At 38.1% G+C, this 14,080-nt stretch overlaps 1 long non-coding RNA gene across 1 annotated transcript in view; it reads right to left on the reverse strand.

The window, feature by feature from the left end:
* Positions 1-374: 374 nt before the first annotated feature.
* The window catches only part of LOC111946746, a 98,899-nt gene continuing 85,193 nt past the window's right edge, over positions 375-14,080 (reverse strand). Inside the window, exon 3 of the long non-coding RNA XR_002872491.1 lies at positions 375-1,144. This is a non-coding gene — a long non-coding RNA (uncharacterized LOC111946746). The remainder of the gene's footprint in view (positions 1,145-14,080) is intronic.

A 14,080-nucleotide genomic window follows, 5' to 3' on the forward strand; every position in this document is an offset into this window, starting at 1 on the left:
GATGTCCGTTCACCGTCTGTCTGGATAGCCTGGCATTCAGCTGACAATGAGAAGCTGAAATATTTGGAGAAAAAAAAATCACTTTTGATTGTGGGTTTTCTGTTATGAGCCTGCTTTTTATGTTTGCCACATGCTTTGGTGGAAAAGAAAAATAAATGGAGCAAGGTTAGAATACTGGCAGTTTTTAAGTCAATTATTTTTTATTCCTTGGCTATGTGGTTTTTTTGCACATCACACAACTCAACCTGCCTAAAATCAATTACTTTGGAGGAATGATAAAATAACTAAAGGTGAATTTAAGCTTTTGGATTTATCACATTGCTCAAATGTTAAACATTTTCCCCAAACCTTTAAAACAAATGAAGGACAGCACATTTTTAGGCAAGAAGGAAAACTTTTATTCATTGGATTTTTTTAAGCTAACAAGTGAACAAATGAGTGACAAACAACATTACTTCTCTCAATATTTAGTATGTTCCTTTTAGTCACAAATCAATGCTAAAATTGGCATGACATGCATTATTAAAAGTGCTATTTATAGCTACAGAAAGAGGCCTCAATGCTTTCATTCACTGCATTTTTTTTTTTGGTTTCCCTCCAACGGAAAAATTTACACTGTGGATCACGGCCAAATAGGAACAAAAAAAAAAAGCATCAGTGATTCAAATTAAAGAAAGCTGGATCTCCTCAAGTGTCCTCTTCTGCGGCCAGACGTCACATTAGACACACTTGAAAATGTACAAAAATAACAGAAAAAGCACTGAGGATATAAAGACTGGAAAGCTGTCCCTTCTGGTTCTGTTTGAATTTTTTTTTTCTTCTGAGACTGGCTAAACAAAGGACCTTTTTCCCAGCAAGGATGCATTTAAAAAAAAGCCCCACATGCTCTGAAATCACTCGGATACAAACACAAAAAACAGATAGTGTAATTAAAGGGTTTAGAGCAGGTAGTGCTGCAGAGGGAAGAGTTAAATGGTGAAAACTGGAGGTGCTGACATTTTCCTAAAGGTCTTCTTGCCCACAGCAGCCGTCTCTCCTGGTGTTTGGCGTAATGACGGCCTGCCAGTGGATGAGACAAGGTGCTATCTGTGCATCACAGTCGGCCCTCTGTGATCCACTGGAAATGACTTTGATGGTCACTTTCCTGGAGGAGAGAAAGACAGAGAAATGCATAAACAGACGGTATTGATTTATATTAAACGACGCCGAAAAATAGCCAGCAGTTTGATACAGCTATCATATAAAGTGTTTCTCTCACAATAAGCTGTGTTTAGTGCACCTGTAAAACATCAGATCAATAACAGAATGAATCAAATTTATACGGCGTTAAACATCCTGATAACTGATATCAATCCCCCGGCTTTACAAGCAAAACAAATCAGGCTGGAATCATTACGAACAATTCATCTGTGCCTTTTTGGACGTTTCGCCGTGGCACACAAATCCTTCACTTGTTCCAATCTGACCTATCTAAACGACCCAGGCTGTGGATCACTTGACCCGCTGCAGGTTAAAGGTCGGCCGCTTTAAACAGCTATCAGGGTGCTGCAGGTTGCAGAAGGTGCCATAAAAACTGCTGTTTCTTATCTGAACCCTTTGACCCCTCATTAACCCCCCACAGCACCGCTTTGATAGTCAAGGCTTGACCAGGAGAAGCAGAAATCCTTCACAGCATCCGGCGGACTTGTGCAGGTCTTCATGAGGGCAAGAAATGCAGAAGTTCTAAGTTAGGATGAGTCAGCAGCGACTACAATTTAAACAGTGAGCTACTTTCAGCTTTTAGAAGATTGAATTTCGGGATTCATTTTAAGCTCTATGCTGGCCCTGATGTACAAATCACATCAGCAAATCCCTCATTGCAAAAAGATAATAAAGATCACAGCTAAAATTTAAAAAGCAATACAAATAATAAAAAAACATTATATTTTTCAAATCTAAACAAATTTACAGAGACCATAACTTTATATATTGAAAAACTAAAGTAATTTCCAGCAGTCAAAATAAAATTTTAAAAACTAGGATTTTGTGTGATACCTGGAAAAACTGAGCTTTAAATATTACTATAATGAGCGTGCAGGCCCCTCTCTTTTAGTTTGAAGCCCTGCCAACCATGTGGGCGTGTGATTCACTAAGTAATTTGTAGTAATGTTTAGTTTAAAGATGGTTTATGTCTCATTTTAGCACAGTTTAATTAGCCTTAGTTTTTGCTATTTCATGCCATGATGTTCTTGGCAAACTTATCAGAATTTGAAGTCTGTAAAAGTTCAAAAATGAATCCACAGAATGAAATATTGCATTGATTCTACAGTCTCATTCCTCTACGGTTTTTATTGTTAAGCACTTGAAATTATTTCGTTGAAATAGATAGAGTCACTGATCTAAAATACATATTTTCGGTAAATTTTTTGTCAAAAGTTTAATTCTTACACTGAAATTTTTTATTGTTTAAGCTATAAATGTTTAAAAAAAAAGGAGTAGAAGAAAAAATAGATATTATGTGTTTTAATAACAGCAAAATGTCTAGAATCCCAAAACAGGTCACAGAACCTGGTGTTGTTGTGTTTGACACAAAGATGTAATTTTAAAATTGTCTGAACAAAGCAGGTTTTAGTTTTTGAGGGGATTAATTTAAATAAAAAAATTCATTCAAACGCAAGAAACAATGAATAATTACATTTATTTTTTTCCTTTTTACCTTTTGTAGACTTAAAAACTATTTTAAATCTGAAGTTTTATATTCTGTGATCACACAGAGACTGACATCAGCCCAACATATTTTATAAAAGATTGATTCATGTTTATACACCACGTACTGATTTGCACATTTTTTATTATGGGGAACGCACAAATTATCAAAACTCACTTTTATAAATTGAAAAACTAACCAAAGTATTGAAGCCTTAACTGCAGTTTTAATAATCTGTGCCATTTGTCCCACTTTCAAAACATGACTCATTTTCTTGTTTTACTTTCTTGTGTCTGACTTCTTTGCTAGCTTTACATTGTCTTCTGTTCTAACAAGTTTAGATGTGTTTGAGGATTAAAATAGCACAAAATAGGGATTGAAATTATATGGATTTGTCTGTGGAAATAGAAAATTTGAGTTGTGTTTCATCTGGAATTTAGTGAAATAAAAACCTTTTAACCCTTGTGCTATCTTAGATGACCCCACCCTTACATTGACATGTTCTCCCTACCGTAACAAAGGTGGATAAAGGTGGAAAGATTTCATGTAATCCATGGACACCAGTGAAGATCACAAATCATTGAAGAAAAAAAGATTCAGACGACTGTCTAGTGGGTCTAGATGAGCCAACTCCCAATGGTAAAGTTCCTAGGATAGCACAAGGGTTACACCTAACTTTACAGCATTATCTAATCCTTAAAAGTAACTTACATTTATAAATCGTAAAAATCAATTCTGATTTAATCTACAAAAAAGATTAAAGTCCCACTCCGATCATCTTTGGATCTATTGTAAAATTGTTCCGCAGTGGTCTTTTAATTATGATTGTGTGGTTTTAAGCCAAAATCAAAAACCTGTGTTGTTTTCTAGGACATGTATTTTCTGCAGAGCGACAGGAGTTTATTATAAATTTGCTTCTGAGTACTAGGCGGGACAGTTGGCATGGAGCAACTCCCTCTCCCGTTTACCCATCTGCTCACGCTCTCTCCTGCTAGCTTACAGCCCCTCACAACATCAACCTAACGTTAGCGGTACAACAAAAATGGTGATCAATATTGCAGGTATACAGCCGTACGGTTCTGAGTGGATATCAGCTCAGAAGTGGAAAACAAAGATGTACATGAATCTAGTCGTCTACAAGTGGTTGCATCAGACTGGAGCGGCGCAGGAAGCTTGTGGCGTGCCAAGCGTACTTTCTACTTTCACAAATACAATCTTTTTCAAACAGCATTTTTTCATCTGCTCCTGAGTAACAACAATTTGAATAAAGAAATACGCAATTTTAATCTTAATTTTTTCTACATTTATCCTCTATCATCAGAAAAATACCACAAGAGCATGTTAAAAACAACAAAATTAGGATTTTCATTAGAGTATCTTTAGGCATTAGTTTTAACCACTTTAATACGCAAACTTGTGTTTTTTCACGACCGTTCCACATATGTCTAACTGACTTTTCACGCATGTACCACCGATGTATAACTTTTATATTGCGTATACAGTGCACAGATCACGTTCAATTTGCGTAATTGACGCATGAGTCACCATTGAATTGCAGATAAACAGCAAAATAATCACGCACGGTTCATAGTTTACATTGATTTACGTGCTCTTTGTTTGGTTCATTCGTACTTCTGTAGTTTATTCCTGATATATCTGTGAAAATTCCACATGAAGACCAAAACTTTTCTCACTTTTTCCACCTATATTCACTTATGACCAATTGTCATTTGTGCAATATGCACAAAATGTACATTGTGGGTGTGCAGATTGGCCCTTTGATTTTATCATGTTCAAGTGTATTTGTGAAATTTTCAAGTTTCTGTCACCAAGCCTGGGCTGCTGTGTTTTGGCTCCTTTGCTGCCAGTTCCTAGTCTTACACACCTTAACAGTTCATTTCAATGGGTTAAAATTTTTTAATATTTTTGTGCCAAAAAAAAAGTGATTTATTTACTTCCTAAAATCATGCCGTAAATTGGGTCTGAGTTTCTGACCAAACCTGAGAAATACACTGTTGCAAAGTGCTGGGTCAAAACTGCCTCAAAACTTCAGTTTCTTTACGCTCTTTGAGTCTCTTCAAATATCTTGTTCGCCTAACTGAAACCGATCACAAGAAGAACCACTAAGAACAGAAGCTGAACTTGACTAAACTGATAAAAGACTAATCTTGAAATTGACACGAACCCAAAAGGTGACGAGACAAAGGACCTGACACAGAGTAACTGAAACCACGGACTTAAATCTACCAAAGGAGGGTCATTAACAAGGACAAAAGCTGAAACTATTAAGCCAACCCTGTTTTTAATAATTAACGTGACTTAAACGCAACCTTGCATCAGAAATTGCAACATAGAGCTTAAGAAAAAACAAAACATTTGCATTTACTACATGAATAAAATTAATAAAAGCTCAATCCAGGTCAGAGATCCTCCCGGTTCCCTCCAGGGGTTGTTATAGCCAATCATCTGCTTCCATGTAACCCTATCTTCTTCATCCTCTTCACTCAAATCAACTAAGTCCACCGCCCTTTTTACCACACCCATACATTTCTTCAGTCCTCCTGTGGAACTCTGACAGCTCTGACCTCAAGATCCTGTCAGTGATATTTCCGTTTATCTCCAAAACTTCTAATGTGAGCCGTCCCTCTGTCTTTATTCATCCTCCCAGAGAGGAGCTCCAGATCTTCACCTCTGCTGCCTCCAGCTTTAACTCCTGTCTTTTCATCAGCAACTCTGTATAAACCTTTTAGCCTCACCAGTCTCGTCACTGTCTTTGTATACCTGATTCCTGTTGACACTCTTTTGTCACACATCACACCTGACACTTTCACCCATTCTAACCTGCTTGCACACGCCTCTTTTCCAGTGTTGCTGGACTGTTGACCCTTAGAGCTTAAGGGTCCACCTATGTTCCCTGTTACCTCATCGCCTCTTGGGTTACTTTTATTTATCTACATGTCTCACATGTCTTCTCTCCTTTACTTTCCAGATCAAGTGAGATCCCCCTCTTGCTCCCCGCTCTCACTAAAGATCACAGCATCATCTGCAAACATCATGATCCACAGAGATTCCTGTCTAACCTCATCTGTTAGTCTGTCTATCATCACAGTGAACAAGAAGGTGGTCAAAGCTGATCCTTCATGTAGTCCCACCTCCACCTTGAACTTCTCTGTCGCACCTACAGCACATCTCATCACTGTCTTACAGCTCTCATATGTCCTGAACCACTACCTCATCCAAACCACAGCTTCTCTCTCTGTATCCTGTCACAGACTTTTTCCATGTCCTGATCTTCTCTGTTTTACTCCAGAAACATCCTCAAAGCAAATATTCCATCAGTAGTTTATTTGCTTGGCTTTAAACCAAATTTTTGCTCATATGTGCTCACTTCTGACCCCAGCCTAGCTTCCACTATTCTCTCCAATAACTTCATTTTGCTTTTCAACTTTAAAAAAAAAATTGGTATCATCTCACTTTGTCTCCATGCTTTTGGGGCCTTCTCAATTCAAGAATTGCGGTGCCCACCTAGCCAAAACTTCTACTTTCTTTATATCTAACGCCTTCATTAATCGCGATCATCAACCTGTAAAATGATTCTATCACTTTCACCTATGAACGCTCTTCTTTCGCCATTCTTAATCATCCTGACCTGCTGCACATCCTTCCCATCTCTTTCGATCTGCCTTACCAATATGTTTAAAACCTCCTCCTGAGTTAATAACAAAACCTTATGAGCCATTTTTGGGAGGTTTTGCCTCATCTACCCCTCAGCCATAACCACCTTAAAAACTTTCAACATTATATACTACAACTCTTCAGACTTGTGACCTGAACTGACAAGTCACTTCATAAATTTCCACTCAGTTGTTTTTTTAATACACCATGAACTCTGCTTCCAAGCTTTTAAGATCCACTCTGAGGAAAATTGTGTTTTTAACATGCTCTTGTTGCATATTTCTGATGACCGAAGACAAATATAAAAAAAATTAATCTTAAAATTGCATTTCTGAGTATTTCTTTGTTTAAATTGTTGTGAATCAGGGACAGATGAAAAAATGCCGATTGAAAAAGAGTTTATTTGCCATGTAAAAAATATGCTGGACGGGCCACAAGCTCCCTGCTCCGCTCCCTTCTGATGCATCCATTTGCAGACAACTAAATCAATTAATGTCTGTTTTTGAAGTGTTTACCTGATTACAGAGCTTCAGATTGGGAGCATTGAACATGTTCGCTAAAGAGTTTAGCATCTTCTAAAGTTGTTTTTTAACGTTTGGGACATTTAAAGACAGTTTAATAATCTGTTCTTGAACCAATTGGAGAAGCAATAAGGTTTATTTTAAGTCTACAAGTTCTAGCATTCAAAGTTCTCTTCTTTCTGTTTTTATCTCTCTTCCTTTGACCAATGTTAGTCCAGTCTCTGTCAGGTTCTTTAAGGTCACCAAAACATGTTTTAATTATTATTACACAAATGTTAAAGTTGTATTTATACAATTTTTAAAGTTTAAGGTGGAGATTTTGCATGGAGCCAGTTTAGCTTGTGCTGGTTTACAGCACCTTCCATCCGTGAAACCAGGGCTCGAATCCGGGCTGCTCCCTATTTCCCTTCACTACTTCTGTGCCGGTCCCAAGCCCAGCTACCTTGAGAGGGTTGCGTCAGGAAGGGCATCCGGCATAAAACATTGCCAAGATAACCATGCAACTCATCCGCGACTGAAAGGATGCTTCACTGTGGCGACCCCTGATGGGACAAGCTGAAAGAAAAAAAAAAAGGTGGAGATTTTGCATCAGGCACAACATTATTGTAGTTTTTCTCCTTTTTTATATTGACGATTTTATTTGCAGAGAGTAAATTTCTGTTTTCGGGCAAAACTTGTGTTTTAATTTAACTTTATGGTAAAATATATTTGTAATATTTTGAAAAAATAATTCCATTTTTAAGTGGTGCAGTAATACTGTCATCTTAAAGTAGCAAATGCATTTATCTCTGGGTCAATCAGAGACAGGATGCTCCTAATTTTCAAAACTGTTCTAGCGATTAAAAAAAGAGCAGCTCTGGAAACTTGATTTATGTGCAAACCAAAAGTCAAATTTAGTCGAAAATGATTTCAAGCTTTTAGAACAGCAAGACTTAAAACTACAATGAATCCATTCAGTGTGTTTATGTGGAATTAATGCTTCACAAGAGGCAAAACCATTCACATTTTAAGACAGAATGTCTCTGCTGCTTTTTAACATTCATTAAATTTTCTGCAAATATTAAGCTTAGTGCATTTAGGATTACCCGAACTCAGACCTGAAGGTGACCGGCTGTTAAAATCAGAAGCAAGCAGGTCACACTTTCAGTGGTTGAATGAAAATAGCTGAATAAGTGTGTCTTTTATCTCATTTGTTAAATTTTCTCATTTTCTTTAGTAACATTCCAATGTACACACAAAGGTCTGGAGCAAAGTCTCTTCAGGAAAAATGCATCACTACAAAAAGAAAAAAAAAAAGCCTGGAGCAAGATTCACCAGATTTGCAGCGCTTCAACATTTCACATTAAGCCTCTTCCAACTGTAGGTACATGCGCAAGTAAACAGTAGAAAAAAAGAAAAGTCCCCTTCCTGCTTGTTCAGTGTGAACACCATGAGCTAAACGAGCGTTCAAGAAGGTGTGTTTATCACCTACTTGAATGATTGTTCAAATCCCGGTGTGTACGTAGATTAACAAATAGAAGATCCTCCTCTCACATGGAGAACCGGGCATGAGGCTGTACTGTTTATCAGGACTAGAACTCTTTCAAGAAAATGGGATCATGAATGTTAAGATCTATAATAATCTATTCAGTAAAAATGTGAAAAGAAAAGATTGAATCCTTTAAATCATAACAGAAAAGTCCAGAAAAATGATCACCTGAAAATTCTAAATGTTTTAAAAATAATGGTCCTAAAGTGATCTCATTCCTCTAAGAAGATGAGGGGAGAGCTTAAAAACCATGAAATTTGGAACCAGCTGTAAGATTTTTTTAAAAGAAGGAACTGGCAATTGCTTCACAACTTTGTTCCAAAACCTGAACTACAGTGAGATGTGGTGTAATAAACTTTTGTGTTATTATTTTCCTTCTAGCAACTTTTTCATGCCGCCTGAAACAAAATGTAGCAGTAATTGTTATGGTCTGTCACTGTGGTACAAGAATCTTTGGATTTTTCTGCTGCTGTTTCGTGGGCTTTAAGATTTAAAGAATTTGTTGATGCATCTTTAGGGAGGAAAAGAACATTCCCTCTGTTAAGTACAATTCCTTAAAATTTATAGAATTAAAAGCCCTGATCACCTTGATGACTCATAAACAGCATGAGGAAGAGCACTGCCATATGTGCTATTGTGTTTTTTCAATTGTTCTGTAATTGAAAAAAAATATACAACAAATAAAAGAAATGTCAAATTTTCCTTGATTTAGATTGAGGCAGGGGCGGAGCTAAAACATTTTATTTGTGTGTTTGTGTATGGGAGGGCAGGGGCAGAAGACTTTTGAAGGGGGGCAAAACATGAAAGAAAAAATAATTAAAACGTATTGCTTTTGGTATTTTGGCAATGCTTAAAGAAGGTTGGAATGATGGTTTCTTCATCTTTGCCAATAATGACCCTTTGACCCTTTGTAGCTCCACCCCTGGATTGAGGCGACACAATTTCTAGATTTTTGTTTTTTTGTATTTCTCAAAAAAAAAAACAAGCTCAGCTGTTAGAAATTCAGTCAACTCTAACCCATCAAACAGATAAGTCTGTCTAAATATTTCATGATATTGGATAGAAAGCAGATCAAATCATTACCTCTGTGCCTCACAGTTGTAAGTTTTCTTTTTGAGTCATGAGGCAAGAGTGCAGTGGTTAGCACTCTTGTCGCACAGCAAGAACGCCCGTGGTTCAAGTCCCAGCTGGGGGACCTGAAACAGAACACCAATGGGGGACCTTTCTGTGTGGAGTTTGCATGTTCGCCCGCATGCGTTGGTTTTCTCCCGGGACTCCTCCTTCCTCCCACCCGAGGCTTGTAAAGTCCGAGATGCAGCTGTTTTTGTTTTTACTTATTTGCATTTTTTCAGCACAGCACAGCACAGCACAGAGTTTGATCAACACATGAGCTCAAAAAACTTCATGGGAATACTGAATTTGACCAATGAAGAAGGCTAGATTTGTTATTGGAAATTAACAAGCTATTGATTTTCCTTACTTCATCTATGTGTAGCAATAACTGCTTTAATGTGATAATGTGTTCTAACAATAATCAATGATTATTACATAACGGTTACTGTTACTCTTTACTGAAATCACGAATGAATGCTTTCTGAAGATTATCAATCATTACTAGGCACTGGATTTTGTTACTTGAAAAGAATCTATCTGATCAGAATAGGATTACAAAAACGATGTAAAACTATAAAATGAATTAATGCAGTAGGGGTGGGATTACATAAGATCGCTTCTTCCCACTCCCTTTCAAGCAATAAATCAAGCTCTACTTGACTTTAGCTAATGATCACTGTATTAAATTAAGCAAATGTGATTTAAGTGTCTTTTTTGTATTATTTTCTGTTTTTTTAATCTATGCATTTTATCATTTCTGTAATGAGTATGATAAATATTTGTAAATGCTTTATTGCTTTGACTACAATGCTTGAAATAAATCAATAAATCAAATCAAATCAAACCAAACCTTTACCATATGCTAATATATATTTGCATGTATATATACATTTTTTTTTACTACATATCGTTTTGTTCTTTTAACCAACAAAAGTTATCCTTTTTATTTGGATGCAAACATAAACTTAAGTCTAAACTGAATCAGATTTCAGTGTTATTGAGTAGGATTCAGTCAAACAACTGGGCAGCAAGTAGAACTTACGCAATTTCTGAAACCTTTTAAGTTACTTTATACAAATTTACATCCATTTTATTATAATACATATTTAAAGGTTTGAATTTAAAGGACATGTCACACAGCCACTACCTACATTTTGCACATATTGCACACTTTGCACAGTCGAAAATTGGTCATACGTGAATGTACGGGGAAAAAGTGAGTAAAGTTCTGGTCTTTGTGTGAAATTTTCACAGATGAATCACAAATGAACCACGTTAAAACCACAGAAGAAGTATGAATGAACCACGAACACGTAAATCAAGGTAGAACCTGAACCGTGCATGATTATTTATATACAATTCATTAATGATTCTTGCGTCAGCTATGTAATTTGAAAGTGATTTAATTTGAAAGTGTGTCACCCACAGTAAGATATATGGAATAATTGTGTATACTACGTAAAATAGGCATAATTTGCGTAATTCTTAACAGACCAAACATTTGGAACAGTCAAAACTAAATTCACATAAAGATCTGTTGGCCGAAACCTTCAGCGGACATCTGCACACATCGATGAATGCAATAAAGACTTATAAATTATGTATATCACGTATGTATCATGAAAGACTGAAATTTCATACGTATAAAATGTACAAATATGCAGTGGCTGTGTAACACGGCTTAAAATTAGATGTATTTTAGGAGACTTAATTCTGCTGAGATTCTCTTTTTTCTTTTTTTTTTTGAGAAAGTAACTTTACATACAAGCTTAAAGTCCAAATGTGTGGCTGAAGACTGAGGTCGACCTACTCAGAAAAGGTGAAAATCCAATCACCTTACATATTTTATGACGCAAAAAAATTACATTACTGTTTCGCTGACACCTTTGTGGGCGTCAGTTAAATTAGAAAGACCACAGTAAAGCTGCTCCGAAGCCAGAAACTTCCATCCAGTGTTTGGAGTCACACTTCACTCCATCATTAAAGGTGTATTTACGGAGCAAAAACACAGAATGCCTGATTGCCAGGAAGCTTGAAAGAAGGGCCATGATGCACCGGATTAGAGGTTTCTGCATCTCTTGCTTGAACTGGCAGAACACTGAGTTTTAATCTGACATTCAGATGTGTTAGAGGTGCAGCCAGGTGTCATTTCTGTCTGAATAAAGGGCAGAACTTGTCACTGGCAGCTTTTTTTGGTTATCCGTATTGTTTTGTGTTTTCCAACCCAGACCGTCTGTGTGCAGACTATATTTTAGAAAAAGACTCCACTTAGATTAACAATTTCAAGTCTTGCACTTAAGTAAATCTATGTAAAGCACAAAAATGTCAGAGACAAAAAAAAACATCGCCAACACTTTTATTGAGGAAAAGATCAGCTTTGGTAAAGAAACTTCACAGTCATTTGCTGTTTACTCAGTGTTCTTGACTACAAAAATGTATTTTCACTATGGCCTTATATCTTTAAGTCTCAGCTGCTAAGTGTTTTGACAAATTCGAAAGAGTCCCCCTCTGACCTTTTGCTTTTTTTTCCTTTTCTCAAAAGGTCAACATTGAAATATCTGAAAATAGATGAGCTAAGATTTGGGAAACAGCTTGCTTTCAATCAGATCTATATAGGTTGTCTGAGTGTGATTGTCTCACTGGATAATTTGATATTCTACAATAAATTGAACATTTGTACATTTACTTCTCAGCATGACTCATTTACCTAAACTTGTTCCTCTTTCCAGATGTATTTTTCTTCCTCTTTCCTCTTTTCTCCTCCTTCCTCCAGAAAAAAGTTAGTTTTGTGTGGCCTCAGCCCTGTCCCGCTTTTATCAGCCCTCTGACGGGGCTACCCCCCCCCCCCCCCCGACCCCTCGCACCTGCGTCGCTCCCAGGTCCCTACAAGGAGTGCGCTGGGGCTTGTAATCGCCTTTGTGGGGGCCATTGAGTTGTACGGCTGAATGAAACTTCCCAACCTCACAGCGCGCTGGCCGCTGAATGGGACTCAGCGTGGGGCGGCTCTCCAACCCACGGACGATGCCAAATTCCTACAGTGGCGCGCCACAATCACTCCCACACAGGCGTCCATGTACAGCCAGGCAGGGGAGACGGGGGAGGGGACGGGAGAGGGGGGGCAGGCAGGCAGATGGGGAAGCCTGCGTTGAACTCCAATTTGTTGATGCCATTTTGGAAATTACGCATTAAAAAAGGTTGGAGATGGTTTGAGCATTTTTCTTTTCTTTTATTGTATTTCTTATTTTGTTCAATAGAGCTAGGGCGCAAAACTATTCCAGCAACAACAAAATAGGAGCCAAAATACCTTACAAGGCTGGACAAAGTTGGGAAATAAAGCAATTTCTCTTGAACTTTTATTTGTATTGCGTTTCGGTGCATTAGGTCTGTGCACCCGCGTAGCGCGCAGCGGCTGTGGGCAGATAGAGCAGCACTGCAGGATTAAGAGGCAGCAAGATTGTTAAACATGTCAACGTGTAATTGCACGATAAGGCCCTTCCGAGAAATTCATTGGCCCAGTTGCTTTCTCTATTCCGTGCTAATCTCGCCCGGCACATTCGCTCTGTGCAATCTGTCTCCATAATCTTCTGTGACAGAGCGGGCGACAAGAGCAGGCTGCTTGGTAATTTTTTAGGGAAAGAGGGGGGGAGCGACGCGGAGAAAATATGCAGAGGCGTGATAAAGTGACGCTAATTATCCCCATTTAGGACAGGGAGTGCAAAGGATCGGGGCTTTACCAACATGCGCTTGTGCGCTGCTGCTGATGGCCTCCTAGCCCGGAATATATCGGTGACTACAAGATAAGAGACGCGAGGTGGAGAGATTTATTGCCGGTCAGCTGAACACGCGTGCGCAAAAGCGCGCAAGAGTTTATGCGCAGGACCAGTCGAAGCTCTGCTGCGCGCTGACACCATCCGTCTTCCACCTCGAGGTGTAATTTATGAGGGTTAAATTTGCCAGAACGCTCCTCTTTTTAGCCTGGCGATGCGCCGTGACGCGCTCCGCCTCTCCGCGCTTTCAGCCTTTAATCCGCATCTCTTCACATCAGCAGATAAGAGAGATGCAAAGCGCGCGAGGAGTTCCTCCTCTGCATCACAGCGCGCGCGCGTGGAGTACAGAAACAGACCCATCGATGCAGTTTCTTCACGCATCTAGAAAGCTGAAATCCAGCATTGTTCCTGTGATTTACTTCAAAAGATTTATCCGCGCGCCAACGCTTACGCGCGCGCACCCAGGGGTTAGATTGTCTTTTAATGAAAGTTTTGAAGAAAGCAAAAAAAGGGCCTTTGACTTTTTAGAGGAAGATCATTGATTTTTAACCGTATCCGTGCGCAAGTGGATATTTCTTGGATTTGGAGAGATCTTTAAAATAACAAGCAGCGGAGATGATCTCCAAAGTTGCGTTAAAATGTAACGGCTTTACTTTCAATTTCAAGACACAACACGGAGAAAGTTTTAATAAATAGTTAATCCACTGGGGAGTTTGGATTAAAGAATTTTGCTAAAATAAATTTGCTCACAATTTTTAATTACCTAAACTTTAGAAAAATGTCATCCAAA

Source organism: Oryzias latipes, chromosome 21 (genome assembly GCF_002234675.1).
Source record: "Oryzias latipes chromosome 21, ASM223467v1".
NCBI classification, from domain to species: domain Eukaryota; kingdom Metazoa; phylum Chordata; class Actinopteri; order Beloniformes; family Adrianichthyidae; genus Oryzias; species Oryzias latipes.